Source organism: Vidua chalybeata, chromosome 22 (assembly GCF_026979565.1).
Source record: "Vidua chalybeata isolate OUT-0048 chromosome 22, bVidCha1 merged haplotype, whole genome shotgun sequence".
Classification (NCBI taxonomy): domain Eukaryota; kingdom Metazoa; phylum Chordata; class Aves; order Passeriformes; family Viduidae; genus Vidua; species Vidua chalybeata.
The window spans coordinates 5,542,260-5,570,188 of record NC_071551.1 but is presented as its reverse complement, the minus strand read 5'-3'; the positions used below and the strand labels follow the sequence as shown (position 1 = coordinate 5,570,188).

General features: G+C 45.2%; 1 long non-coding RNA gene across 2 annotated transcripts in view; it reads right to left on the bottom strand.

Moving 5' to 3' along the window:
- Nucleotides 1-27,929, bottom strand: part of LOC128799075 (uncharacterized) — a 113,338-nt gene that overhangs the window by 28,149 nt on the left and 57,260 nt on the right. The window lies entirely within an intron of this gene.

The following is a 27,929-nucleotide window of genomic DNA, read 5'->3' as shown; positions in this document are numbered from 1 at the left end:
AACTAAGGTTCTTCTGAAGATGCAGAACAAACCTCCCCCAAACCTCTTCGCAGTTAACGCGGATGAAACACTGGAAAAGCCTTTCCAATTCATTCACCTCCCCAGTCTCTTTGAGGGGGTAAATGTTGCCATCCCACGGCCAGGCCAAGCCGTGAGCTTGCCCGTCCTCCCGGTTCCGTGTCAGCAGCGCCCAGGAGCAGCGTCTGTCCCAGTGGGACTCTGAGCCGACATATGTCAGTGACTCACCCAGGCGCCTGCCGGATCATTAGACCATGAATACTTCTCCAAAAGACACAGAACAGAAAAAAAAAAAAAAAAAAAAAAAAAAAAAAAAAAAGCTGCCCAATAGCAGCTTCTGAAAAAAAAAATAAATAAAGGGACACCAACAAACAGCATCAACACTCTCAGCCAGCTCAACCCTCCTCACAGCCGGACTGTTTGTCTGACCTGGGAGGCAGCATTTTATCACTTAGAGATTGCAAGTTCGATTGCAAAGCCTAGGCTGATGGCTGGCTGGATAATTTGTCTCTCAGCTCCGAAAGAAATGATGGAAGTCAATTTGACAGCTGTGAGGCTCCCTAAGGATTCCAGACCCAAAGTGCACGGAGCAGTGACAGACACGCCGATGCGCTGAATATCAATGAAGCTCTGCCTGGGAATAATGCTGAGGCAATACAAATTGCACATGTTCAGCTGGAAGGTTATCACTATCATTAGAGTTATTAATTATTGTTATTATTATTTCTATTATTAAGATGTAACAGAAGCCAAAGGCTCCTCGTGGTGTTGTAGAAAGTAGATGAGTTCCCAGCTCTGACCGACACGCTGCTCTCCAGGTCAAGCAGCACATGGATGGAATTATGGAATTACTGAGGTTGGAAAAGACCTCCAAGACCATCGAGTCCAGCCTTTGACTCACCCCCACCTTGTCACCAGCCCAGAGCCCTGAGTGCCACATCCAGGCCTTCCTTGGACACCTCCAGGGATGGGCACTCCAAACCTCCCTGGGCAGCTCCTGCCGAGGCCTGAGCACCCTTTCCATGGAGAAATTCCTCCTGCTGTTGTCCAACCAGAACCTCCCCTAGCTCGAGGCTGTTTCCCCTCGTCCTGTCCTTTCTTCCTGGCAGCAGAGCCTGCACCCTCCTGTCAGGGTGCTGTGGAGTGGAGCTACAGAGGGTTACACCAGATCCTACACCAGAAACAGCCACAGAGCTTCCCACTGGCTGGAGAAGCAACAATCCTGGGGTCAGGGAAGAAATGGACCCATTTGGGCCCAGCTTTCCTGGGAGTAGAAGCTCCATTGCCCTCTCTTGTCACGGTGCAGGGAGTAGCTCCATGGATCTGGGAATGATCAGGCAGGAAAGGCAGAACCAAAGGGTGAGGACAGAAGTGCTCATGGTTCTGGTGTATGTTAAACCAACAACACAGACCTGCTGAGCTGGGAACTGCAGAACTTGGCCATCAGTACCTACCAGACTGCACTTTATAAGTTTAAAATAATAACACTCAAGCCCCTATAGCTCAGTTTCTGGGATGGGTGGCAATAAAACTGAACATCCCTTGCTGTCATTTGCAAACACAGGTGTTCTCATGTGAAAGCCAACTTAGATTCTTTGCTTATTCCTACTTCTCTGTCTCCCTTGGCAAGCCTTGGGCAGTTGGCTTAAAGATCTTTTAAATCTGAAGTCAAATGCAGCATAGAAAAAAAAAAAAGAGGGAAAGGAGAAGAACCCCCACTTCTAAGCAAAATTACTTTTCTGCTCATATTCAAAACCATCCCTTTTTTTGCCATTTGGAGGAAGAGGGATCAATTAAAGCAATATACTATAACCTACTTACATAGCAAATTTATTCCTGAAAAACAGATTTACAAGGGAAACTCAGCTCAGTGGCAACACCATCAATTCAGTCTGAAGCAGCACGATTGTTTGGCTAAAACTATGGCAACTGCACAGACACTAACATGCAATCCTGCTTTATTAAATCAAACCTCCAGTGAATCTGTTATCACCATAGTAACACTTAGTTATTACATGGAAACATGTGGAACTACAGTTGGATATTAGCATCTGGTTAGCATCTGCACAGTCTCTTATTCATATTACTAAAATTATAATCCAGGCAGTGAAAAACTTAAGTAAAACTGTAGCTTTAAAGCCAAGTCCTGGTCTCAGGTGCATTATATTTAATGTACAGGTCTTTGGTACATTCCCTATATCTGGGTTTATAATTAGGGGCTTGAGGTGGTATTTGGAGGTTAGTTTATGTATCTCCTAGGATGTAAATGCACACAGTGTTGGTTGTAATAACATCCAGGCAAAAAATTGCAAAACCATACGATAATTGCAAGTGACCTTCCCCTAAGTGCTCTCCCCAGCAGGTTTGCAGGGCCTGCTTCGAGCATTCCCGAGCTCTGAGCACTTCCAAGCAGAGCTTGTTTGAGTCTTATTTATTTTAAGCCACCTGCCACAACATTTTTCCTGTCTTCTTCCTCCCACAGAAAGTGTGGCAGTTTGTATTCAGGCCAGGGCCATTTTGTGAATAAAGCTCAGAATTCTGCAGGGGTTGGTTTAAGGCCCAAATATCTACACACGGGATGAGAAGTGGCTGAGTTGTATCACTAGAAAGAGAAATTCCTGGGCTAAAAAAGATAGGAATAAAAAAGGAAAACTAGTAGTTTTCTACTGGGCTAATAATAGATTGTGATATACTTTTCCCCCCCCCGCTGCCATTGAAGCCCACATATTTTAACTACCAGTAATCAAGTTTCTAGATTTATAGAGAGATGGAAACTAGTAAATATTCTCTGTTATTTAAACATAATTTCTCATTTTGCAGGCTATAGCAAGGAAAAAATATAGGATGGAACAAAGTGTTGCACACTATTCAAAATATGCCTCTCCTTGCCTGAGCAAAGTTTGTCATGCCAAAGGAAGGAACAGTTTCAAGCACACTCAGATTTTAAGGAAGTCAGTAAATTGAGACATACATATTCATGATGAGTCTCTAACTGCTACCATGGAAAGTTTGATGGAGGTTTTGGGTTACAAAAAGACAGAAGAATACTCAAATCCATGAAATACAGAGCTTCCTGATCTTTCCAGGTGCTCACTTATGGACACAGCCCAAAGTGCTGTGGCAGCCCCAGAGAGCTCAAAGGGACCTTGTAGGTTCAAGGATGACCAACCCAAAGAGCCTCTTCAAGGGCATTTCCTGCTCTTTCCTCCTCAACCAACCAACTTAAAGGTCTCTTCCAACCTAGTGATTCAACCCAGGTGGAGCAGCTCTCTCAGTCATTAATTAATTAGTGCCAATAGAGCAGAGACTGTCCCCAGCTGGGTGAGCAGAAACCAGCCAGGCTTGGTAGAAACCATATAGGGGAGGTCTAAATTGCAGCACTACCAGAGCAGGTGAACAATGCTGGCAGTATTTGGGGATGAGATTGACATTACTGGTGTTTTACATACACTTAACTTTCTTCAGTGTACAATAAAAAGCACTGTCTTGGCTCAAAGTATGGCCAGGAACTGGAATTCAGAGCAACAGACCCTCCAAGAGCCAGGGGCAGGCACAGAGCTGCACCCATTGCACCCTGCAACTGCATTTTGGTTAAATAAAAGTGCCAGCACACAATTCAACAGTAGCACAACACACACCACCAGTAAGGGCAGACACAGAAATAACAATGACTGAGACAGGGATTAAATAAAAATCTGCAGCTCTTTGTGTGCTTTTAGTCACATGTCAAGTTCATAGATGCTTTTTGTCTTTTAATATAAGTTCTACAACTCCCTCCTGACTCCCACATAAAGCAACAGGCTGCAGACAGTTCAAGACATGATCCTTCTCTGGCTAAGAAGCAGCTTTAGGAGCCCCATTGCACCAGTAAGAAGCAGCTAAGAACAGTGGCACCAGTAAGAACGGGTCAGACTGTGTGTGTTGCTCAGGAGTCCTCCTGAAACTCAAACCCCACTGACCCAAAGCACACAGGCTCTGCAGGGAGAACACAGGGGAGCCCAGGGCTGCTCCTGCCTCTGTGGCAGAGCCCAGGTGCTGTGTGTTCCTTAGGTTTCCTCAGCACAGCTCCCACACTGTGGCCATTTGAAAGTTACTTCGTGCTTGCCCTTTTTTTTTCCTCCCCTTTTTAAAGAGTGAAAGCCAACAAGAACCCACACTGAGCAACCCCAGGTCTAAAAGTAAAAACATGGTTGGTACATACCCCTGCTAAAGCCAAAAGCAGCACCACAGCAGGACTGATCCTCCTTTGGCTCTGATCTTTGGTGCTCCCTTCCCCACTGTTCAGTTCACCTTCCAGGAGAACCTGCTGCTTCCAAATGGCAATATCGTAAGCACCTGTGAGAGAACTTAATTGGAACTAATTATCTGTTGGTTGTCTGGGACCTGAGGAGTCACAGCAATTACTTCAGTCAAGAAACAACCTGGGGGAGGTCGTTGCTTCTCTTCAGAAAAATGAACTAAGCTACTCCCTGAAGGAAAGTTCTTAAAGAGATGGAACCTGTCAAATGCAAGGTAAATACAAGTCAGTGAAATCACACCAACCAGTGATTTATAGTTGCCATTAATAAACACATCTCTAACAGGATTCTGCATATGCTCATCAAAGGTTTATTCCTGCTAGTTTTGATGTGATTACAGAATTGTTTATTATCAAGGCAGGCGCTGCCATGAAGATACATAAACAAAGGGAAAAAGATGATAAGCAACCTGGCATCTTTGGGCAGTGGTCTAATTGGGACTTATTTATTTCCATAGAAAAAAAGAAAGGCAGAAGTGAGCAGTTAAAGAAGGAAGCTGAGCAGAAAAGGCTGTGAGTTGCAAGAAACAGTTGTGAGCCTAAAGCAGAAAGAATTCAATGAAAACTGGAGAAGATTCTCTGGTGATTTATAACTGTACAGTTCTCATTCTATGAAATAATGATAACTGAAATTAAGTCCTCTTTCAACACTACAGGACGTTTCCTTTGTGATGGAGACGAATCCCATAAGAGCCCCAGTGAAATATTGCAGTGTTGGCCAAGAGAGAGCACCAACAACTCTGCAATATCTGTTTGCCTGTGTAGCACAGGTGCATTTTAACCAAGTCTCCCAGGAGATTTGCCTAAGGCCAGACTGTTGCTGTAGAAAAAGACTAGAAAAGAAATATGTTTAAGTCAAAGCAAAGGTAAATTTGGCTGGACTGCTGCCTAATGGGAGGAAGAAGGAATAACACAGCTCTTTAAAAGCAGCTCTCCAGTGGTTAGATTTCCCTGCAGCACATGTGCTTGGGAAGATGCAAGCCAGGTATTTACTTTCAATTCTGTTGAAATGCAAAAACAAAAAGAAGATGCCCCCCTGGAAGCATAAACATAAAATTCAGGACAAAGCAAGAAAGTTTACAGAGTACCTGTTTTTAGGAGCAGCCAAGATGGAGGCTGGAAATGATATTAAGAAGTATTAAGCAGTATTTATACATTCTTAAACCAATTTAGCTCTGACTTCAGTGACTGTGGAATCAAGCAGAAGGTGACCCAAGAAGGAGACAATGATGGTATTCAGTGATGGAAAAAAAAATGGCAGTGAAAGGATTAAAACTGTGGTTACATTTTTAGGGCAAGAGTTGTTTTGGTGGAGAGAGCCTGTGTCAGTGTTGGTTATGGCTGGATGACAATAGGCAAGATTCTCTTCATGTCCAAAATATTATTAAATTTTCTCAGAAATCAGCAGCATGTCCTTGACAGCAACTCTGGGCAGTTCATGAGCTCTTTCTCCCAGTATATGATGTGAAGAAAACAGAGGGTCTCACCTTCCCTCTTTCCTTCCTGGGGGAAGTCATTCTCCAGCAGCCAACCCTTCAGAAAACTTGGATTTTGCAGGTAGCTGGGAGAATCCTGCTGGGTAAGACCCTACATGCTCGAAATCAAAAAGCACGGCTGTGTTTCATGGTTGGCTGCATCCGTAAAATTTTTTATCATGTCTCTGTCTGTTGGGTAATCTCCATTAAACTCGATAAAAACTTTTGATAAAATCCACACTGAGAGCAAAGAACAATGAGGAGGAGGAGAAGAGGCCAATTTTAACAGCTTCTATATGGCTTTCCATAAAATCCATGGTTTTCCTTTCTGCATAATTTACACAAAGACCTTGAAGATGATAAATCAGGGGAGAGGGAATAAAAGTTTATTTGCATAAAATGGAAACAAAAAAAAAATAGAACTACACAGAATACATTATATTCTACTCCAAGGAAAGTCACAGACCTGTTTCTGTAAGCTTGGGAAGGAAGCCAAAAAGACTGGAAATACACAGAAAACTTTAAACAATTGATCTTACTGGGAGGTTACACTGGTACCTTTTATCCTCCTGGTATCCAGATGTTTCAGAAAATACCCAAAAGTGAAATACTTGTAGGTTTCTGGGAAGTAAATTGGAGAATCATTCCCTTCTCCCCCTCCTGGGCTCTCCCTGTGTGGGTTCCCTGGGCTCTGCAGCCCCCCTGCCCCAGGGGCTGTCTCTGCCCTTCCCAAAGGTTGGGATGGAGCTGGCAGTTGGAAGGAGCATCCCGAGGGAGAGCTGGGAGTTCTGGGGGACACAGGCTGTGGCAGGGGCTGCTGGGCAGTGTTGGGGGTTCAGAGAAGGAGAATATTTCCCAATCTGCCCTGTTAATTCTGTGATATTCCCTTTAATACCTTGATGCACCTTTTAATTCAGAGCTGCTGGAAATGGCTGGACTTCAGTGAGGGCTGAACTCGTGCCTTGACAGAGTTAAACCCCGGGCTGCAATTCCATGCACGACACCCTTGCTCCTGCTCTGCCCTGGGAAATGGAGCTGCAGTGCCCCAGTGCTGCAGCCCCCACTCTGGAAGGCTTTACAGAGCCCTCCAAGGTATCACTTAACTACAACTGCTGGGAGGTCAGAGGGACTCTCCCCTATTAACCACAGCCTGATGTGCCTTCCCAAGACGGATTTCAAGGAAGAAAAATCCTCTGACAACCCCCACCCCCTGCCAACATGAAAACTGGAGCATGCCTCTTTAAAACTAGCCTATTTAGGCCACAGATGCTAAATGAATTCAGCAGACAGACGGAGTAATGGAATGTCAGTGTTCCAGTCTGCTGCCTTGAAGCAATAGGAGTTTTTTATTATTAATTTCTCCTCTCATTTTCCAATGCTGCCTCTGGGCTCCATGCTTTAGATGCAGTATTCTTGTCAGTCTCGCTAACCCAATTTGGATATAATTAAATTTTAAAATATTAAAGGGATTATAAATACTTCCCACCCCACTTCCCCCGCCCCATTCCCTTTTATGCTGTCCCTCTAAAACTGCTGAATTTTGCTTCAGGACTTAAAATGCTGTACTGCAGAATCTGATTTGTTACTGCAGTTTCCTTTGCAAAGGCTGGAGAATATCTGAAGGGAAAAAGCCCAGAGTTAATTCCAGTAAAAGGTGCCCAGGAGCTTTATGAGATAAAGAGCTTTCTACCACCCTGACATCTTGGAATTTGATCTCACTCCCACTTAAATTAATGTTAAGGCTCTCAAATTCTTAGAATGGAAGAATTTTGGGTCACATAGAAATTCTCATAATGACACAAAACAAGGATGGAGTTTATCACAGAATCATTGAGGTTGGGATCTCCTGGTCCAACACCCTGCTCGGGCAGGGTCAGGACTTTGCTGAGTGCCATGTTGGGTGTTGGATGTATCCAAGGATGGAAGCTCCACAGTCTGCCTGAGAAACTGGTTCCAGTGTTTGACCACCCTGCTGTAAAAAGCTGAATTTAACTAAGTGTGGTGAACTTTGGCATTTGGTGATGATGCCAGCATTTTCAAGCTGGCTTAGCACCTACACCATGAAGCAGAATCCAAGCCTTTTCTTTTTAACATCTCTGAAAAGCATCCAGATTTTCCAAAGTTCAAAACCAAGGATCTCTCATTGAGAAATACATGTAATATCCTCTTGCTATACCCTGCTGTGATAATAACACCATTTCCCTGTTTCCCTCCTGCTAATGGGTGAAGGCTGGAGCTTCTGGTTGCTGAAATCTGGACACTTACAGAGGATTATTGATTTTTGTGACTAGGAAGAAGAGTGTCTCTTTTGAAACCCATCTCAGATATTAACATCAGGTATTTTCTTCTTTTTATATGCCTCAGAAATAGATTATAAAGGTTTCTATTTATTAGTTCTGAAATGGCAGCTGAATTATTCTGGTAAGATGCCTCCAGCCCTGACTGTTTGGATCATTAAAAGGCAATCCTCCAGGTTTAGGAAGACAAAATCTGGTCATGAGTCTCACAGTAGATGAAGATTTCCTAACTCTGAGCCCTGCCCTTGTGTGGGTCCAACATGCTGCTATTATTTTAAAGCTCCATCTGGAATAGAGCCTACAAAAGAAAAGATGAGGCCATTACCAACTCATCTCTGCCATCTTTGTCCCACATTTCCATCTTGAAAGGATTCTGTTTAGCTTTAGATCTTTTGGGGTCACCAGTCCTTTGTTTCAACAACTGTACTCCAGACCTCAGGGAGACTCAACCAGTCAGTTTTGTTTATGGCTTCCATTTCCTGTATATTCTTCCCACTGATTGTGTTTCCCAGTTCACTCCACGTCTCAGATGGAAAATCAAAAGTTGGGGGAAACAAAGGGAATCCAGTGTGTCACACATATCATGTGTGACAAGCAGAGCTTAAGCAGAGCACGAGAATGGCTGTTGAGGAGCTTGGACTTGCTTTTCCTGGGAAGGAGTCAGCAGAATCCAATCAAACCCAGGTTTGCCTTGTGATTTAGATGCAAAATCCTGATGTCATTGAGAAAAAAAAACCCCAAAAAACAAGGTCACTAGGCAACTTCAAAGGCTCTAGGGACACATTAAAGAGGGCAGATTTGTGGGTTTTCATATCCAGAAGATGGAATGGAAATAGAAGTTACGGAAATTATTCTGTTGAACATGGACAGGGCATAGTGACCTGGGTGCTTTGGGCAAGATATCAGTCAAAATGTCCCTGGGAACTGATACATGGAAAGATGTCTACAGGATAATTTTATCTGACCCCAAATTACAGTGAATTACAGCTTGTATTTTATATTGGAGCAAAACCTATTTTTTTTTCTCTGTGTTGCAGTATTGAGAGAAGTAGTTTGTTTTGGGCACCAGAACTCACCAGAAGATAGTTCTGATCCTTGTTCAAACAAAATCAGAAGGTGCTGTTGGGCAAGTAACATCATCCTGTGCTGCTGGAAAAGCCAGACAGTGGCTTCCACCCTGTAATAGCTGGAAATGTCAGTCCAGCATTTCTGAAGATGGTGCCTATATAAGCCCATTTATCAAATCCCTGGTGCTTTGTGAGAGGACACAGAGATACTTTCTTTAGATTACTAGAATTTCTCAGTTCCCATAGAATCAGTGTGGTGTTATGAACCACTAGTTATACTGAATATTTAGGTCAGACAAAAGCATGCAAAGCAGCAACATGATCTGGAAAGCTGGGGCCGTTCTACCAATTTCCCCATGGCAGGAAGACTACTCCTCATCCTCGTGGGATTATACAGTTGTAAAAGCATGAGCGAGTCTGCCTTGAACACAGGAACTCCCAGCTCCCAGTCCCTGGTTGGGCGGGTGACAGGGACCCGATTTTTCTGCATCAGGCAGAGAAGGGATCCATAACACACTGAGCTATACTTGGGCTGAAGAAAAAAGCTCTTAAAAGATAGCAAGTGATGCCATACGTTTTCATTATGGAGCATGCTATGCAAAGATCTGGGTACTCAGCTCCCACCAACCATCTGGAGAGAGAAGTCACTCAAATCGAAGTGCTGAACCTGCTGTGGTAGACAATCGGTGCCAGTGAACCACTCACTACTCTCCCCCTGTCTGTTTTCCTGCCTTTTGCTGCAATAGAGCCTTAAAATAAAATAATCTGGCTACCACTTTCCAAACACCCGCTTCCAAACACCCCAGCTCCCATCTGCAGAGTGCACTTCATTCATTGGGCAAAGTGGGCCACTTCCACAGAAAAAGCTCTGCTGAAGGTCTGACCAAAAGGGAAATGCACAGGAGGGAAATAACATGTGAAAAAATTGCCTTTTCTTTACTGAGCTCCCCACAGCCCCATGTTAAACCCTAATTTCTGTTTTATGTCTCCCTGATTCCTCCCCAGTGCTTAATGTCTCTTTTGACTCCTGTTAAAGGCTTCCTGGGGCTGAGATCTTGGGAACCCAGCAAGCTCACTGGGTTTGCCTTATGAAAAGTGACTTTAAGTGCCAGGGAGGGTTTAGCAGCTTTGAAATAAAAGGAACTTTCAACCACGTTGCTGTGAATTGCTTTGTTGCCTGTAGTCAGCAAGAATCAGTTTGAAGATTTCTGGAGCCTGAGGGTATCAATTGCTTTGTTTTTTGCCTCTATCAAATCTATCCTCCAGTGACTTGTGTTACACTGCAGGCTGCTCCGGGACGCTCAGCAGATGCTAAATGGGGCACAAGAGACATATCAAGCCCCTTGGCATGTATATATTTTTAAATCAAATAGGCAGACATGGGCAAAAGAGTCTGTGATGGTGAATCAAATGTTCCTGGCTTGCTCTGCTGTACACAGTCATCCCTCCTCCCTGTAGGACCAGACAGCAACTGAGTGACTAAAGTCTAAATAGCTTGGGATCAAGTGCTCTAAGCCTTACTCATGCAAGCACCAGTTCCACTGGGCTCACTGGGACAGCTGGTGTTATAGCAGGTCATTTCATGGTTGAAGACATATGAAGAATATTTGTGGGTGGGAATAATCTAATGAGAACAGAGTACAGATTATCTCAATTACAGGAACAATTGGGTGCACGTCAGCTGTGAAGAAAAGACAAGTAGGATATGAAGTGTTCTTTCCACAATGGCAGCTCCTAAACAGAAGAAGGAATATTGAACATTTTAATAACACTGCAGACAAGTCCTCTGCCTAGAACTCCTCTAAGTCTGAACAGCTTTAGGAAAAAGCTACACTAAAAGACGAGTTCTTAGCAAATAAATTCCTGCTTGGAACAACTCCATGACAGTTGTTCCTTGTTCACTTCCATCACATCCTCATGGCAGGGCAGCGAGTGGCCCCTGGTAAATCACTGCCTGACAGCAGCCAGGAGCCAGCCCCTGCAGTGTCTGCCTGGCTCCACGGCTCAGGAACATGTGCAGCTCCTATTAATAAAGCAGTGTGTACTGGTGGAACGAGGCCAAATTGCTCCCATCTCCATGCTTCCTAATTTCCCCCGTAGCCCTCGCCCTCCAAACAGGAACAAAGATCTCCCCTGTCTGGCGTTGTTGGCTGTTAATTACTCAGCATGTCCCTCTGATGAAGGCAGCATGTTGGGAAGCCTCTTGCATGGCCACTAACCCAGCCCTTCCTCTTCCTCCCTCTCCCTCTCCCCCCAGGCACACACAGGATGTTCCTGCAGGCAGTTCTCTGGCACTGGGAGCAGCCTTGGCTCTGGTGTGCACCAAGAATGAGCCAAGGTGACACCACAGGTGCTGCTTTCCTGCAGACAGGTCTGGGGCAGCAGTTTCCCTCGGCCCCGGGAGCGCAGGGCCAGACGGATGCTCAGGAAAAGGAGTTGCAGTTTGGCACTGGGATCTTTGCTGCTGTCACGTACCCAGTTCTCAATGCTGGGCCTTGACTCTTTAGAACATGCAAAGTTGAAGTGGAAAGAGACACTGAAAAGTTTACAGGAAATGGAAGCATGGGATGTTTAGTGATTAGGGAGGAATGAGCTGGGAAAGTCCAGAAACTGCAAGTCATGGACAATTAAAACCTGATTTAGCCTTCCCTCACTGTTTGCTCAGGCAAATATCCCAGGGAAACCAAGGAATTCTGCCTTAGTAAAGAAGAAAAAATTGTACTTTTGACAAATGGTGACACTAGCCTTTTGCAGGGACTTTTTCTAGAGGAGAAAAAAGAGCATGACAGTCAAATCAGGGCTTGCGGTTAATCTCGTTCTAGTGCCAGCCTTGGTGGCTCTGTGCCTCCCACTCGCAGCAGTCGGACAAGAGGACTCAATCCCAGTAACCTTCAGAGCCTTGGGGGCCATCCCTGGCAGTTCTGGGAGCAAAAAATGCACGGTGCAGCCGGTGTTCCAATCTCATTTCCCCTCCTTCGCTGACAGAAACATCAAGTGCACTTGTGCTCTGAGGTCTGTGCTATATAAATATCCCCAGGAAATAAATAAATGCCAGTGCACTCGTGCATTTCCCTCAGATATTCTTCTCCCCAGCTGCTGTGCTGACAGTACTTACTAGGAATCAGGCATTTCATTCTGGCTCGCGCTTCTGCTGGGGAGAGATGGGAACAAGATGCTCCTGAGGCAGGGAAGGGGAGGGTACAATTCAGTTACCAGAATATTGGTCTGTTTATTTATAGATGCACACACACACAGACCTATGTAGGAAATTAATTTCTCACCCTGCAACTGAAAGGGGAGAGCTGAAGACTGAAAGGGGAAGAACTGGAGAAGAGTAGAGGGGAGAGTTTAGGACCAGGGTTTTAATTAGCACCCAAATGGGTGTTGAGACTGGATAGCTGTGGTGAGGGGTAAAATAGAAGGGCTTTGCCTCAGTGATTGAGTTTTCCAGCAGTTCTGGCCACAGGCCATCTGGCAGGGACTGGCTTGTGTCCCCCAGGACATTGCAGATGACAGAGTGTCCCCAGGACAGGTGCCAGCAGAAAGGGGAACCGAGGCACTGGGGACCTGAGTGACTGTAAGTGCTGAGCTCAAGGCTGCTCTGTTCCCCAAAGCCAGGCTTAGAGCCACCTCCAGCCCCCAGCCACCCTGAACCAACAGAATGCACTAGAGAAAATAGACAAAAAGGAGGATTTGAGATGGAAGCTGAGAAGTTGTGTGGTCCTGGCTGGACACCCAGGGAAGCCTGGTTCCTTCTCCTTGGGGGCAGAGCTCGGAATATCTCTGTCTTCCCTACCCCCTGTCTCATCCTGTCCATTTATTTCAGCTGCAAATCTGGGTGTTTTAGCTTCTAGCAGCATAGCAGTCTTGACTTTTTTGGAATCCTTTAGTTTATATTCCAAATTGCTAACAATGAAGTGAAGCTTATAGAATGGAATTGACTCAATTATTCTCTTCTGTCAGTCTGTGCATTCATGTCTGCCATGTGTGATCCCCTGCCCCACTGACTTTCATGCCCAGAATTGTCCAGAGTTAAATTCACAACATCTGCTTGGCTGTGTTTACCTGCAGAGTGGCCAAGTTCTTGGGGCCTGACCCAGAGCCTTACAAATGCCATTCAAATCATAATTAGTTGAACAGGTATTTCTGAACATCACCAGGAGACACAAAATCAGGCTTCTATTCCATACTTTATCTCTTAGATAAACTGTGTCACCTCTGGATGCCCTGGTGACCTACCTAGAGAATAGGAATGCTCACCTACCCTTGTGGAGATGATGAATTAAATATTGCAATGCAGTGGGGTCTGCTGAGTCCTTTGGAGCAGAGACACTGAGAAAAGAAACACCAGGATCACGAATGCAAGAGGAACTGAGCAGTCACTGCTGCTCAGTGCAGCATGAAGCCTTTTAACCTGGGAGCTCAGCAGTGCCTGTGGAGAGCTGAGTGTGCTGCAGGCTGGGAGCCCTGGCTCTGCTTGGCTTCGTGTCCACAGGTGGGGCTGAGCCAAGGAAAAGCCCAGCCCATGTGCCCGTGCTGGCACTGCCTCTCTGTGGCAGTCACAAGTGACCTTGCAGGGCACACTGCCTGCTGGAACACGGGTGTTCCTGCTCTGTCCCTCCACACCCTGCCTGGGCAGACGTGTGCTCACATCTCACCAAGGTCCCACATCGGTTTGGGGATTAAATGTCTGGGCATTCCAAGGTTCTCTCCTGCAAGAGGATGCAGGGTATGGGCTCAGGGAGGCCAGCTGGGCTTTGGGGCTGGTTCTCCAAAGGAGACAGACCCTCCTCCACTGAGCTGTCCATTAATTATTGTCAGGTCAGCTGGTTCAATCCCTAATAACAGCAGGCACTGTTAATTTCTGTGGCAATCTGGATCCTGCTGTTGACACCCAGCTCACTTGCCAGTGCTGATCCCTCCCCATGGCCTTGGACTAGGCTGAAATGCCATTTTAGCTGGGATGTGTTCAATGAATCCGAGTGGATGGGGCCTGTTCTGTAAAACACTCCCCCATTCTCAGTCATTCTCATTCACAGCTGAGGTCTGCAGCACCTTCTCTTCCCTGCACACCACCCTGCCCTGTGGCAGAACTTACCCTGGGTGTTATCAGTAAAATGCCATTCAAATCATAATTAGTTGAATAGGTATTTCTGAACATCACCAGGAGACATGAAATCAGGCTTCCATTCCATATTTTATGTCTTAGATAAAATGTGGCAAATTAGAACTGCATTTGTTATTTTTTCTCAGTTTTGTCCAGGAGACACACCCAGAATTGCAGTGGAGGGGTGCACAGACATCAGATTATGGACACGGGAGATTCTTCTACTTGCTCAGGACTTGATGGAACCAGCCCACACCTCCTGCACTGACCTCGTGATGTCCCTTCCACTCAAAATCTCTCACAAAACATTCAGATAGAGCACCAGGGCCTCTTTGGATTCCTTTTCATATGTTGTCTTAGGTGAATGAAAGATGTGGTATAAAGTGCTTGGGAAGATCCTCTGTGATGTGATACAAATCCATATGATTTCCTTGACCTGATATTAGGATTTTCACCAGACAATCCCACTCCAGCACCTGAACTGCAGCACAAGATTCTCTTCCCTTTTTTCCATGATCCTTTCCCCCGTGAACTCATCCCTGTCCTTCTCACTTAAGAGCTGACCCCGGCTCAAGGGCTGAGTGCTGGAATGAGCAAAGCCCCGGGCTGCTGACCTCTCCCTGAGCCTGAGCCTGGCTTTGCGCAGGGCTCTGTGTGTTTTGTCTGCTGCTAATGAGCCGGCCTGTGTTATCTCTAATGTCATTTTAAAATTAAATTAACCCCAGACTGTGGGGGTGTGTTTGCATGGCGAGGGTGATACGCTGGGAAGGAGGATGCCTTGGGCGCACACACGGAACCTGCAAAGCTTCTCCGGCGGCTTTGGCTGCTGTGCTGGCTGGCACCACCCCAGGGGAGAGTGTGCCCATGCATCACAAATTTGCTTTTTGGTTCCCCTTCCACCCACCCCTGAGCTGAGCTCTCTGCCAACTCAGCTTCTGTATAAATCAAAGGGAAATATTCTCCCCCTCCTGTTTTTTTCTTTTCCTGAACAGATTGGATGTCATTATGTGCAGCTGAGCTCGCTGAGGCTGGCGGGGGAGGAGGGACGGGAGGAGGGATGGAGAGAAGAGACGGTTTTAGACAAAATGCTCACAGTCCATCAGAGGGGGAAAACAGCCTCCAGCTACAAGTAACCAGCACTTCACACACACACTGATTTACTGGGGAAACCCGGAGAGCTTTAATATTTAAAAATAAAATAGGGAGTGAGGGGGAAAAAAAAGGACTAGAAGGGAAGGATGTTATCCCTGTGGATGGAGAGATGAGCCAGGCATCACAGGGCTGGGATGGAGGAGCTGGATGGCACAACACCTTCTCCAGTGGGCATTTAGAGCCCCTGGAATCCTGCAGACATCAGTCCACAGACAGGCTGCAGTGAATAGTCTCGACCACCCCGTGCAGAGGTTTCTAGCTCATCTTTTAGGGAGTGCAAAGCTCCCTCTTCCTCCTCCCAGCCAAGTTGTTCACTGTACAGTGCAGTGTCCCATCATTACTGGGGGGGATCACTGGGTGAGAAAGAGGAAAAAGGAAAGGAAAGTGAGAGGGGGCAGGAGGAAAAGAGAAAGAGAGAGAAGGAGGAAAAAGGGGGAAGGAGGCAGGAAAGGGAGAAGGGGGAAAATGAAGAGTGAGAGAGAGGGAGAGAAAGAGGAGGGAAAGGAAGGGAAGAGAGGGGGAAAAGAGGGAGAGACAGAAAGGAAAGAAGGAATGTGAGCTGAATGCATGGCATTCAAAAGAAGCAGCTTTCAAAAGCTTTGGCTGGGATGCAGATTTGCAGAATCTCTGGACCCATAATTCCCTGGCACACAAAGCTTGCTGGAGGCATCAATGTGCCCAAAAGGGGCTTGCAGAATAAACAGCAGATAAAAAAAACTAACACCCACAACAAGCCCATGAATTAAAAATGAAGGCAAGGGGAACAGCTGTACTTCCAAGCTGCAGGTGACCTCATTGTGGAAGCTGTGCCTCAGCGAGGCACATCCGTGTCCAGTGGTTCTGAAATAATAGGTATGGACAATAATAGCTGGGAGGGAGAATGCATTCCCTGTCTCTTTTAAAGAGTAGGCAATTGCCCATCTCTCCTGCCAGCTATATTTTAATCCAGGACTAAATTACTCTGAGCATTCTTATAAACTTTTATGTTACAGCATCTCCTAAAGCCTTTGTTCAGGCCCAGGCCCACACTTCTCCCTGATGTCTGCAATAAATATTACACATGAACTGGAGGATCTAAACCAAAACATTTAAACTTTTTCACTCAAAGGGCTCTGAAACATTTTACAAATTGCTGAGCCCACCGTGGGAGACAGAAGGGAAAATTATTTGGGAACTGCCACATCTCCATAGATGTAGGTAACAGACAGTTGTAATAAATTCTAGTATTTCAAAACTTAGGAAATGATTCTTCAGTGAGCTGAAACGGATCAGGGATAGCAGCCTGCAGCCTTGTGAGGTGGCTGCACTGCATGGAACCACTGTGGAGATACAGCAGTGGATGGTGGAAGGGGAGCAGACCCGTGGCAGTAAATTTCCAACTGCTCTTCCCAGCTGGATATTGGAGTGCCTCAAAATGCACCAGTATTCAATAATCACCATCTTCCCAAACACATGCAAGGCCATGACAACTTTGCAATGGAATAAAGCAGGTTTTTAGGAAGCTGGTTCCTTCACTAATGATGCAGAGCAATGGAGGATCAAAGTCTGCTCGATTTTTAGAGAAGAAAACGACAAAGAATAAAACCCCATGTGGGAATATGAAACAAAAGCAGTCATTAAACATCGCCTCGGAATTGGCAGTTTTTTGTTAGAGAGAGATAATTCCAGAGCTATTTGAAATAAATCAATTCCAACTGCAGTTGGTGTTTGTTGTGCAGAGAATGGGAATGGTCTGGTTATAAAAGGGGCCTGGGTTCCTTCCCAAAATGACCGTACAAGTCCAGGGGAAGGCTCTGCAGCTCTGCCACAGGGGCCTTAAAAATAGTCAGAGATCACGTACACCAAGTCACAATAATTTGCTACTACCAAAATAGTTTACAGTATTTAAAAAAAGCTTAATCTAGAGATCGTTCTCTTGGCAGCAAAAATCTTCCTTGTGCCAAGAGAGAAATAATTTGCATCCTTGGTGTCAATGGTAATACTACCACGTTGCCTCAACGCCCCGGGAGAGGCAGCCAGCTCAGCACTGCTTTCAGAGGGAAAATCTCTGAAAATAACATGGAGAAAAAAAGAAATTCACATTGCAATTGCACCAGAAATGAATGTGACATCAGCAGGTGGTGAATCATTCCTTAGTTGAAGCATTTATCTAATGAAACACAGTGCTGGGTTTGGGATGGGGCTCTTTTCCCCTTCATTTTGGTCTGTCGTGGACAGGCCCCAAAGAGTTAAGTTTTCAGGAATATGGTTGCCTTGGCATTATGCTCTCAGCTGTGATCAGCAATATGTAACAAAAAAACAGTACTTAAGTGGATTCTTTTAAAGTATTCCCCACTGCAAATGTGTAATTAATTAGCCTTCCCCTTCCCCCTTGCTCACACATCCAGTCCCGCGGGGACCCTCCCCTTTCCTTCCTATCAAATTCAGACAGTGACTGGGAGCTGAATTATTCATTCAGCTGTAGGTGTAACACAGCCATTTAAGTGATTTAAAGTTCAGGCAGTCTTGCTGCTGTTCAGCAACAACAGGAAAAAAAAAAAGTTTAAGGAGAAGCGTAGAGCCCAGGTTCTTTTTTCTTAACCCACTTATTTGGTTACACAAACAGGGCACAGTTTTGTGAATCAACCTATTGAATGAAAAAGAGATTTGTGAGAACGTCACGTCAACCAGAGCACCTGTCACTCATTAAGAAAATACCACAATTACAAGCATCAGTTCAAGCTTTTGTTCCAATATGTCTCGTTGAATATTCTCTGCTGTGATGGTTAATTTTATGCACACTTTGCTGGAAATAGATGGCAAGTGAAGTTCATGCCGACAATCACAGAAATCACATTAAGATCCCTGTTTAGTCCTCATTATCATTGTATCAGAGAACCTCATGCTAAAAATTGCGTACAGCCAGAGAACAAATTAACCATAATTAACGACACTTTGTAGCACTTCTGATTAGATCTCAAACTGCTTCAAAGTCTTTAATTTTCTGAACATTTCTGTGATACAAGGCAGTGCTTTCTCTCCTATTTTAAAGCTGGGGCTGTGAAGAACATTATTAGAATCTGTTAAAATCTTGTGAATTTGGTAAAGTTCCTTTCTGTCCCCGTGGGAGATAGAGGCCAGTGTGTCCATTACCCTGGCCTAGAACCAGGATATTCCTCCCAGTGCTCTGCAGTGGAGGTTAAAAGTTGATTTTCCTCAAGGCAACACCGAAAGTCTGTGACGAAAGGAAAAGCCAGATCCAAACTGGAGCCTGGTGTCACCATCACTGGGTGGCCAGCAGGTGCCAAACTGGCCTGTTTTAGATGTACTGAATGCAGGGGGATGTGTCAGTCCAAAGGAATTCCTCTAGGGAACACAAATCCCGAGGACTGTGATTACATGAAGCACTGTGTTGCCAGTACTTACAATTTTATTAGCAATACCCTAATATGTGCTATTTCTCTTGAAGATGCAGCTGCTTGAATGTCATCTGAATACCTCAGCCTTTATGAAAAAGTGTTCTATTTTTACAGTCATAATTATGCCACTCAGGATTCTGAAGTACAGGCTTATGCCTTTATTAGTATAAGATTGGCAATACTGAACTTAAAAAAAAGCCCAAATCCTGAAATACCTGGAGGTATTTTAAGTAAAGGGAAAGCTTGAAAGAAATGGGTGTCAGGATTCTTCCCCTGACTCTTGCACTGCAGAGTCCATCACTCACAGATTCAGGAATGCAGCCACAGGCTCTCAAGTGAGGGGATATTGGAATGAAACAACTATTCAAGGCTACCCAAAGAGGTTCTCTGGGCTGTAGAATGCAGGATGGATCAGAAAATTGTTTGAAATGATTGAATTCCCTCCATTTCTCAAGAGCACCGGAGGCTGCAAAGTGCCAAACCACATCAGCCAAGAGCCCATAAACCTGTGCAAGGGCTGGCACTGGCAGCACAGCTCAGTTCTGGTTTAAATCACCTCCCTGCCTTTGGGATTCCACCCTGGCACCGGTCCTACCCACACAAATTGCACTGTGGAACAAATCTTTTATTTCTGTGACTCCTTTCTGATCTAGATTTGAGTGGCACCATCTCTTGATTAGAAGCCCCACTTGCTGAGAGTGGAGTTTTCCTGATAGTTTTCTTTCTATGAATTGCTCCATCACAGGACTGTCATAACAGACTGTTTGCCAATTTGAAATCCAACAGTTTGTCTGGTGTAAGTGTTAAAAATGTTGTCTTGGCAGTTGGGGTTTTTTTTAGGTTTTTTTGGATTTTTTTCTTTTGCATTAAGTGACTTGATTTTTTTTCCCTATTTGCTTCTACAGTATGTCAGGGAAATTGGATCATTTTGGTGGCCTGCTTTCTTTCACTTCAAATAAAACTCAACACTTAAACCTATGAATTCAGAGAGTAATTTTATTTTAACTATATAAACTCTGCGAAACTCAGCATGTTTTTTTGTGTGAACTTATAGTCATAGCTGGCAAAATACAGTAAATTGTTTTAAAGTGGGATTAAAACCAAAAAGCAAGGTAGACACATTATATTTACTGAGAATGAAAAGATTTGAGGCTAAGGCTTCCCCTAGACTTCACTCTGTGGGACAAAGGTCCTCTGTGATGACTCAAGCTGGGTTCTTTTTAAATGTTCTTTTACCAGTTTTCATTTTCACCCATTGCAATAACTAAATGACTAAAGCTTTACAATCTATTTATGATGCAGGAATACTCACAATGTGCTTGTGATCTAAACCCTCTAAAAACACTGACCTGGCAGTCTCTGACGGCCCAGACTGTTCCTAACAATGATTCATAATTTTGGTGACACATTCATCACTTCTGGTGGAAGAGCCCCATGTGGACAATGAGTATTTCTACAGAGTTTAACGTGGCGTGAATTTCATGAAATTCAAAATTTGCTCAGTGCCCGAGAAAATATCAGATAAGCTACAACAGAAATTCAAAATTAGTAATTGGAATTAACCCCCTGCTAATAAAGAGGAAAAATGCTTTCCAATATCCTGCAAAGTCTGAATAATTCAGCATCCAGGAGAAGGCATTGATGTGGGAAGAAAGCCAAAGGATCCCTGCCCAGGCTGCCGTACTGGGAACAGGAACTCCAGGATGTACTTCAGGACCAAAACCAAAACCCAGAAACCCAGACTTTCAAGAACTTTGAATTCTTTCCTTAAGGATAGATGAAAGAATTACCTTTTAATATCCTAAGGTTTCAAAAAAAGGGAATGACAGAAGCACTGATTCCAGTGACCCATTTTTATCAGGACTCACTGTTTCATCCAGCCCAGAGAATGACACACAATCATCTAAAGGCACCAGGAGCAAAACTCTCTGCTTCACACCCAGGGCAATATGGGACAAGAGCAGTTCCTCTGAGAGCAAGCAGAGGAGAGAAGGGGAAAACTGCTGGCCCTGCATTGTCAAAGGATCACAGAATATCCTGAGTTGGAAAGGACCCACTGGGATCATCCAGCTCCTGCACAGGACAGCACCAAGAACCCCAGCACGTGCCTGAGAGTTGTGCAAACCTCTCTTGGATGATCATCAGTAAGTGATGGAGTGCAGGGAGTGATGAGATCCCTGATTTTCAGTGCAAATCACTGAAGCCACACCAGTGTAAATCTCACGAGAGTGAAGGAAGAATCTGGCCTCAGAGAAAATTCAAAGGAGAGACAAAACCTTGCCAGAAGAGGGTTCTCTCCACCACCCAGGAGCACAGTGTGGGTGGCTCTGGCACAGGTCCATGGCAGCAGAGCAGTGCAAGTCTGTGTGTCTATGGGTTGTACCTGCCCAAACCTCACATCTGTGAGGGGAATGGGGAGAAATTAATTTGATCAGTCATGGAAGCCCTAATTTCAGATTAGGAGGAGGGTTTGTGAGAGAAGGTGCCTGTCTCAGCTTCCAAACGGAGGTGCCACCCCTCTGCCCCTGCCCTGGCCAGTGGCACTGTGCCCTCACCCGCTGGCAGCCCTCCCAACGCCACTCCCACCCCTCTCACAGTGGGCTCTGTGTGTGCTGTTTCTTTTTAAATGATTCATGACTCCCACTTCTCACTTCATCTGCCTTTGTTTTGCTCTGCAGTGAATGTGTCTGGTACATGGCAAAACGTGCTGTGCTCACGCCAGCGCTGCCAGCGCGGGGCTCCACCAGTGTCAAGGTAACGGCGTCTGCAGACACAGCCCCGTGATGCAAACGGGCTGCAGAGGCTTTGGGTTCCACTTCTTTGGCCTTGTAAAATGACACAGAAGAGAAATACAAGCATTCTCCCCACTGAATCGTTTTTCTTTGGTGCATACTTTCCGTTTCTTTCCCTACTGTGCTCCTGAACTCACCTTTAGCAAAACCCCCTTGCCAGTGCTTCACCAAATGCCTCCTTCTAGTGACAGTAAAATCCAGATGTCACCCAGTATTTTTTTTTCTACACCAGCTCTCATATGTCTTTACAAAGAATCAGTGACACTCTGTAAGGATGGAAAAACTGAAGCACAGAATCAGAAAGTACCTTGGCTGAAAGCACTCAGCAGGCTGCTGGAAGAGCTAAGAATAAAATTATGATTTCCTGATGTTTAGTCTGATCCTCTGTGAATGGGACTGCTCACGCTGAGAAGGTGCTCAACGATTAACTTTATTTATATATTTACTATTCAAACATGCCATGTTCTCACATCTTTTTTATTTTCATGTTAATCATGTTGTGGATCTTCTCCGCCCACCTCCCATTTCCTTTGGTACATTTGTTCTGTAGCTATTTGTGTAGAAACCAAGCAATTTCTGCTCCACCTGCTCATAAACACAATGAGAGAGAGAGAACACTCTGTTACAGCACAGCCACTGCCTTAGCAACAGATTACAGTATCCCTGGGAAGGAACAGGGACCTTCTGGAGAGGAGAAGTGCCCTTTATCTCCCTGAAAAGCTACCACAGGCAGGTTCTGCCTTTAATGATATTTCTAGTGAGTCCCTCCTCAGCTTTAAGCAATCAGTAGTTGTTAAAAAAGAACCTAAAAACTGAGCAGAGTTTGCTCCTCGCACTCAGAAAAGCCAAAGTGGGGCTGGTGAAAGCTTGTGAGCAGACTGGCTCCAAGAGAACATGCAGACACATATTTGAGCACTCAGTCACGGCTGGTGTAAATAATTCATTCTGCTTACATCCCAACCCCCTGGTAGCTCCATGTCTGGCAGGACAGCTCTCCTAGGGATGTACAAAAGGCAAGTACAGCACAGCCCACAGCCCTGTCACACTACCAACAGCTCTTATATCTGGAATCAAAGTCAGGAACCCTCTAGCCTACGAAAAGATGCTGAAAAGCATCAGGCATGAAGTTATTGGACATAATGGGATGTGCAAGGGCTGATCTGGCAGGGGATATCTGACATGCAGCTCACCCCTGATATATCCTGTCAGAAAATTAATCACAGCTTGACAGACCAATGGTCTTAGTGCCATCTGAAAGTATTTTTAGAAAGGCAAATATTTGTGTAAGAGCAAAGCTATTTGATTTTAGCCTTCTCCCAATCAATTTCAGTGGGTGACACATTTTGCCCTGGGAGCTGAGGGTGTTGTTCCTGTGTTTGCATTTACACAGGCCTGATTGTGGAAAAGGTCTCTAGATGACATAACACAGCCTTATAGTAATTTACAGGTACAGGAGGAAAGTAGGGTCACCTACATTGGCACTGATTTGTTAAAAGAACGAGATTTGAGCCACTTGACCCATAAGGGAGACAAAAGTCAGAGAACCACATCTTCCACATTGGATCCAGGGCTCTGGACTAACACACGAGAATGATGACATAATGGTGAGTTATATAAAAGGTCAGTAGTGACATATAACAAAAAAACAGACAAAAAAAATCTTCTTTTTCATTGTCTGGGGATTAGCTGTTTCATTAAGCTGTCTGCCCATATTAGAGAATTAAGCCTATTATCTGTTGAAGGATTTTGATGCCAAAGAGAAAGAGGTCTGGGCTTACAGCTCATCTAATCTTTTTATGACAGGAAATACGAAGCAAAATAAGGACGAGGTAGGAGGTAACACAGAAAACCTCTGGCCTGAAGGCAAGAGTGAAAAGGTTGTGGGAGATCAGTGAACTTGGGTTTGGTGTTTAATGTTCTCATTGTACCTCTGACCCAACAGAGTCCCTGGAGCTGCAGAATACTGAACCAAAGGCTTTAGGAGCTCTGGCCACACCACCTTTTACTGTCACCTGAGGTTGCAGCCCCTTTACCCAGCAGAGCAGAGACAGGGACCCAGCTGGGAGCCCTGACCCGTCCCACCGTGTGGCACTGAGAGCTGTGGGACACACGGCTGCAGCAGGAAACATCTTTCCCAAGCTGCCATGGAGAGCTGGCTCTGTGCAGCCCCTGGCTGCTCGGGCTGGGCTGCGAGTGGCACCGTGCCGGCTCACAGGGACATCAGGGCTGTCTCACAAGGAGAGAGGTGTCACACGGGGAAGGATTTGCATGGGCAGCCCACAGAACTCAGCAAGTGCCATCTTTCTGGAGGAAGTCCCTCCTCTGACGCACTGACACCACCTGTCTCTTTACACTTGATGGCATCTGTTGGCATTTTTTATGTGCCAAGGCATTAATATCAGAGCAGAGCAGGGAAGGAAGATACTGAGCTCTTGGGGACTTAGAGTCAGCAAACACCTTGGCTGTGCTGCATCCGGGCATGGGGCTGGCCATGGGATCACCTGTGGGAGCAAATCCCAGGGGCTTGACAGCAACTCAGGGGTTTGTCTCCACTTGGTGCCACTTGAACAAAAATAAACAGCAGGAGATTGAAATGTTTTGGCATGGAGGAGCGGGGGAGGAAGACAAATGATCTTAAAAATAATAAAGATTATAATGTCAGGATCAGGTGCCAGATGGGTAGTAGAGAAATCCTTGACTTGTCCCCAAGAAAGGTAAAGCAGACAAGCTTTGCTGATATTGCTCAGTCAGCCATGAGGAACCACCAAGAAGAGGCAGATGGTCATCCCATCTCTGAAACTATCTGGTCCTTGGCCTCTGCTGGGAATATTTGTTGAGGTGCCAATTATCAGCACTTTGAATAGTGCCTTTTGTGAGCCAGCCATTAATTTAATACTGTACCAAGATCATAAAACTCAAAGAATGGTAAAAAAGGCAAGATACCAACAGGTTTTGATAAACATCCAAAATAAATAGCTACAAACCCAGCCAAAGACATCAAAAATAAATCAAGAAAAAAAATTAAAAAGTGGGACAAATTGATGCCATATAGCTGACAAGCAGTTCCAGTGACGATCATATGAGTCTCCCTTTAATAAGAGGAAACAGTTCAGAAACCCCTAATGAACCTCTAATCAGAGACAATAATTTGAAGAGTCAACTTCGTTCTCACTCCCTCAAAACATCCTAGAGAAGAGAAGGCTTTTCCATCAGGACAATTAGCAGGCAGGTAAGCATTGCCTCTTGCCATGGATATTTTACAGATAAATGCAACAGTGCAGCCTCTAGTGCTCTCAATATGGTTCCTTTCAAAATCCACTAAAGTTTGCAAAAGATTAATGAAAGGATCTGAAACAGACCTCACATTCTGGTGCCACCTGTCAAGCCTGTCCTTGTGTGAAACTGCTGAATAAGTCAACACTCCCTGGTTTTTCCTTTGACAGGGAGGCATATTGCAGTGTGCTGTGCTGGGGGCTGCACCCCAAATCTCCCTGAGAGCTGAGGCTGGAGCAGAGCAGAGCTTTTCCCAGCACTCCAAGATCCATGCTGGCACCCTGGGGATTTATACCTGGGGTCTGACTATTTGGTGTTGGCCAAGAGTGTGCAGAAAATCCTCCCAGCCTTTTCCTGGAGAAATTCTTCCTTTTCCTCTGGGGCTGTCACTGCCTGGGAGGATCCATCCCCTCCCAAGGTTCAGGAGTAGGCATTACCTGATCTATTCTGCAATAGGTGAGGTTTAATGCATCAAAAGGTGCAGCAGAGTGTAAGAGGAAGCAGCAGTGCTGTGCCCTCAGTGATTTTCTGTTCTTTGGGCTCAGAGGTGGATACACAGGGAAGGTTTTGTTAGCAGATACAACATGACTTCCCCAGTGGGATTTATTTCAAAAGAGGGACAAGGATGATGTCTTCAGATAAAAGGAATTAAATCCCAGTGCTATGGGATTTTCGTTGTCTATTTAAAGAGCAAATAATGGTAAATTACAGCTTGTCTCCTGCTAGGTTTTCCAGGTAGCTTTACCCCAGGTTCAATTGTGCAAGAATAAGCAACAACAGTTTGGAAGATGCAAACATTTCAGCTTCTGTGCAGAGTAAACATCTGAGCACACCCTGGGGGTTCTGGTCAGGTTTTTACAGACCACACTCAAGTCTCTGTCACTGAATGCTCTCTGTGGTTGTTATTCTGTCTAACTTGATTATTGCTGCTGTGGACTTGTGTATAAAGCAGTTATACATGACATGACAAACACCTATTGATAATTAACTGCAAATAAAATGGTAATTCTGGTCTTTGAACAAGGTATTCTTCCACTGATGGTAAAAAAGAAGAAGATAGATTTATTGGTCAACATCTTCCTCTCAATCATTCTGGAAATCCTGGAAGTAATAATGTCATGAAGGTAGAATCTGCTGTCATTAAGGGGGGAGTACAATCACACTGAAGTTCAGAGAAGCACAAAAATTCAGTCCTACAGAGGGCACACTGACAGCAAAACACTTGCAAGGAGAGTGGAGGAGAAAACCAACCTCATCTACCCTCAGTTCTCAGACCCTGAGTGGGCATTAGCACTATAGTAGGAAAATCAAGTTGCTTTACAAAACGGCATAAATTCAGTCTGAACAGGACCCTGTAACTTCTGCAAAGACACAGGGAATATATTAATTAATGGCTTTAGTCATAGTACTGTTGTTGGTAGAAGATGTTGAGACAAATGTGTAAACAGAGGAGCCTTGGGAATGTCACAGTAATTTAAAGTACATAAACCTTCAAAGAGCTGCCTTTGATAGAGTGATACATTGTCTTATAATTGGGCAATTGCTTTCCTTCCATGATATAATTAGCACACAATTATGGTTATGTGAAAAATTGCTCCATCTCCCTCCCTTCCAATTTGTGCTGCTTAATCTAAGCAGAGGATGTCTCTTTTCTGCTGTGTTTCCAGCAGGTCCAGTCCATCCCCAGGGCTCAGCTGCAGTGACAGGGCCTCTTGCCTGGCCAAAGGAGTGATCAAATATTCAGGAGAGGAACTGAAATCAAGCTATTTGTATGAAATAGTTGCTCTTTATATTTTTTTCCCATCCTAAAAATATACCTATGGCTGCAACAAGATGGAGTTCTGTGACTCCCAGCACAACCCCCAGAAGTGCAGCAGGATTTAGGTGCCCCCAAGGCACTGCCTGTGCTCTCTGTTCAAGGCTGGGCTATAAACCCCACTTTTGGCTACAAAACCTTTTCTGAGGGCTGGTGTTCAACCAGCATCACAGAATCACTGAGGTTGGAAAAGACCTCCTAGACCCCTAAATCCAATGTGTGCCCAATCCCCACTTCGTCACCATCCCAGGGCACTGAGTGCCACATCCAGGCCTTCCTTGGACACCTCCAGGGATGGGCACTCCAAACCTCCCTGGACAGCTCCTGCTGAGGCCTGAGCACCCTTTCCATGGAGAAATTCCTCCTGGTGTCCAGCCTGAGCCTCCCCTGGCCCAGCCTGAAGCCATTTCCCCTTGTCCTGTCCCTGTTCCCTGGGAGCAGAGCCCGACCTGGAGCTGTCCCCTCCTGTCAGGGACCTGTGCAGAGCCACAAGGTCCCCCCTGAGCCTCCTTTTCAGCACTGATGTTCTGTGAAGGAATGTGGAAAACTTTGGTGCTTTGAGTGGCAGAAATGTCATTAATGGGCTGATTTCACACCGTTTCAGGGTGTGGAACGCTGTCAAGAGCTGCTCCTCTCTTTCCATCACATCTTCCCTCTCTGGTGAATGAAATACAAGGAGAAGCTGCACTGCTTCTTCAGCCTGATCCAGGACTGGAGGCAGCATGTGCCAGAGCTGCAGTTGACACTCAGAGCTCCTGGCTTCCAGGAAAGCACTCTACAAGGTTATCTCTCCTATGAAATGCAAATGTTTTCATAAAGCTTGTGATAACCCTGTGTTTTTAAATCAACACCCTATGCCCAAGTTAGGACTCAGGTGTTCTACCCTTGCTTGTTCATAGACATATTCTGTTCATACTCTTGCCATAGGTTGTTTCTGCAAACTCAGACTTGATTCACTCCCTCAGAACATGCTCTGCTCTGAGGTTTCTGCATTCCTGTGATCAGCACAGGATCGGGGCTCTCTGGACACCTTGGACAGCACACTGCAGAAAACAATCCTGAGCTTTAATGGAATTACCATCGTTTCCTGCTGAGAGTCCTCCACCATGTGGATCTCACCTCTGCAACTCTTCAGGAGGAATTTTTATCTTTAGCAGAACTGCCAGGATTACTCTTAATCAAATCTTCAAACCCCAAAATTCCTGGTGTGCCTGTTTATCCTGCAGAAGAGATTAAT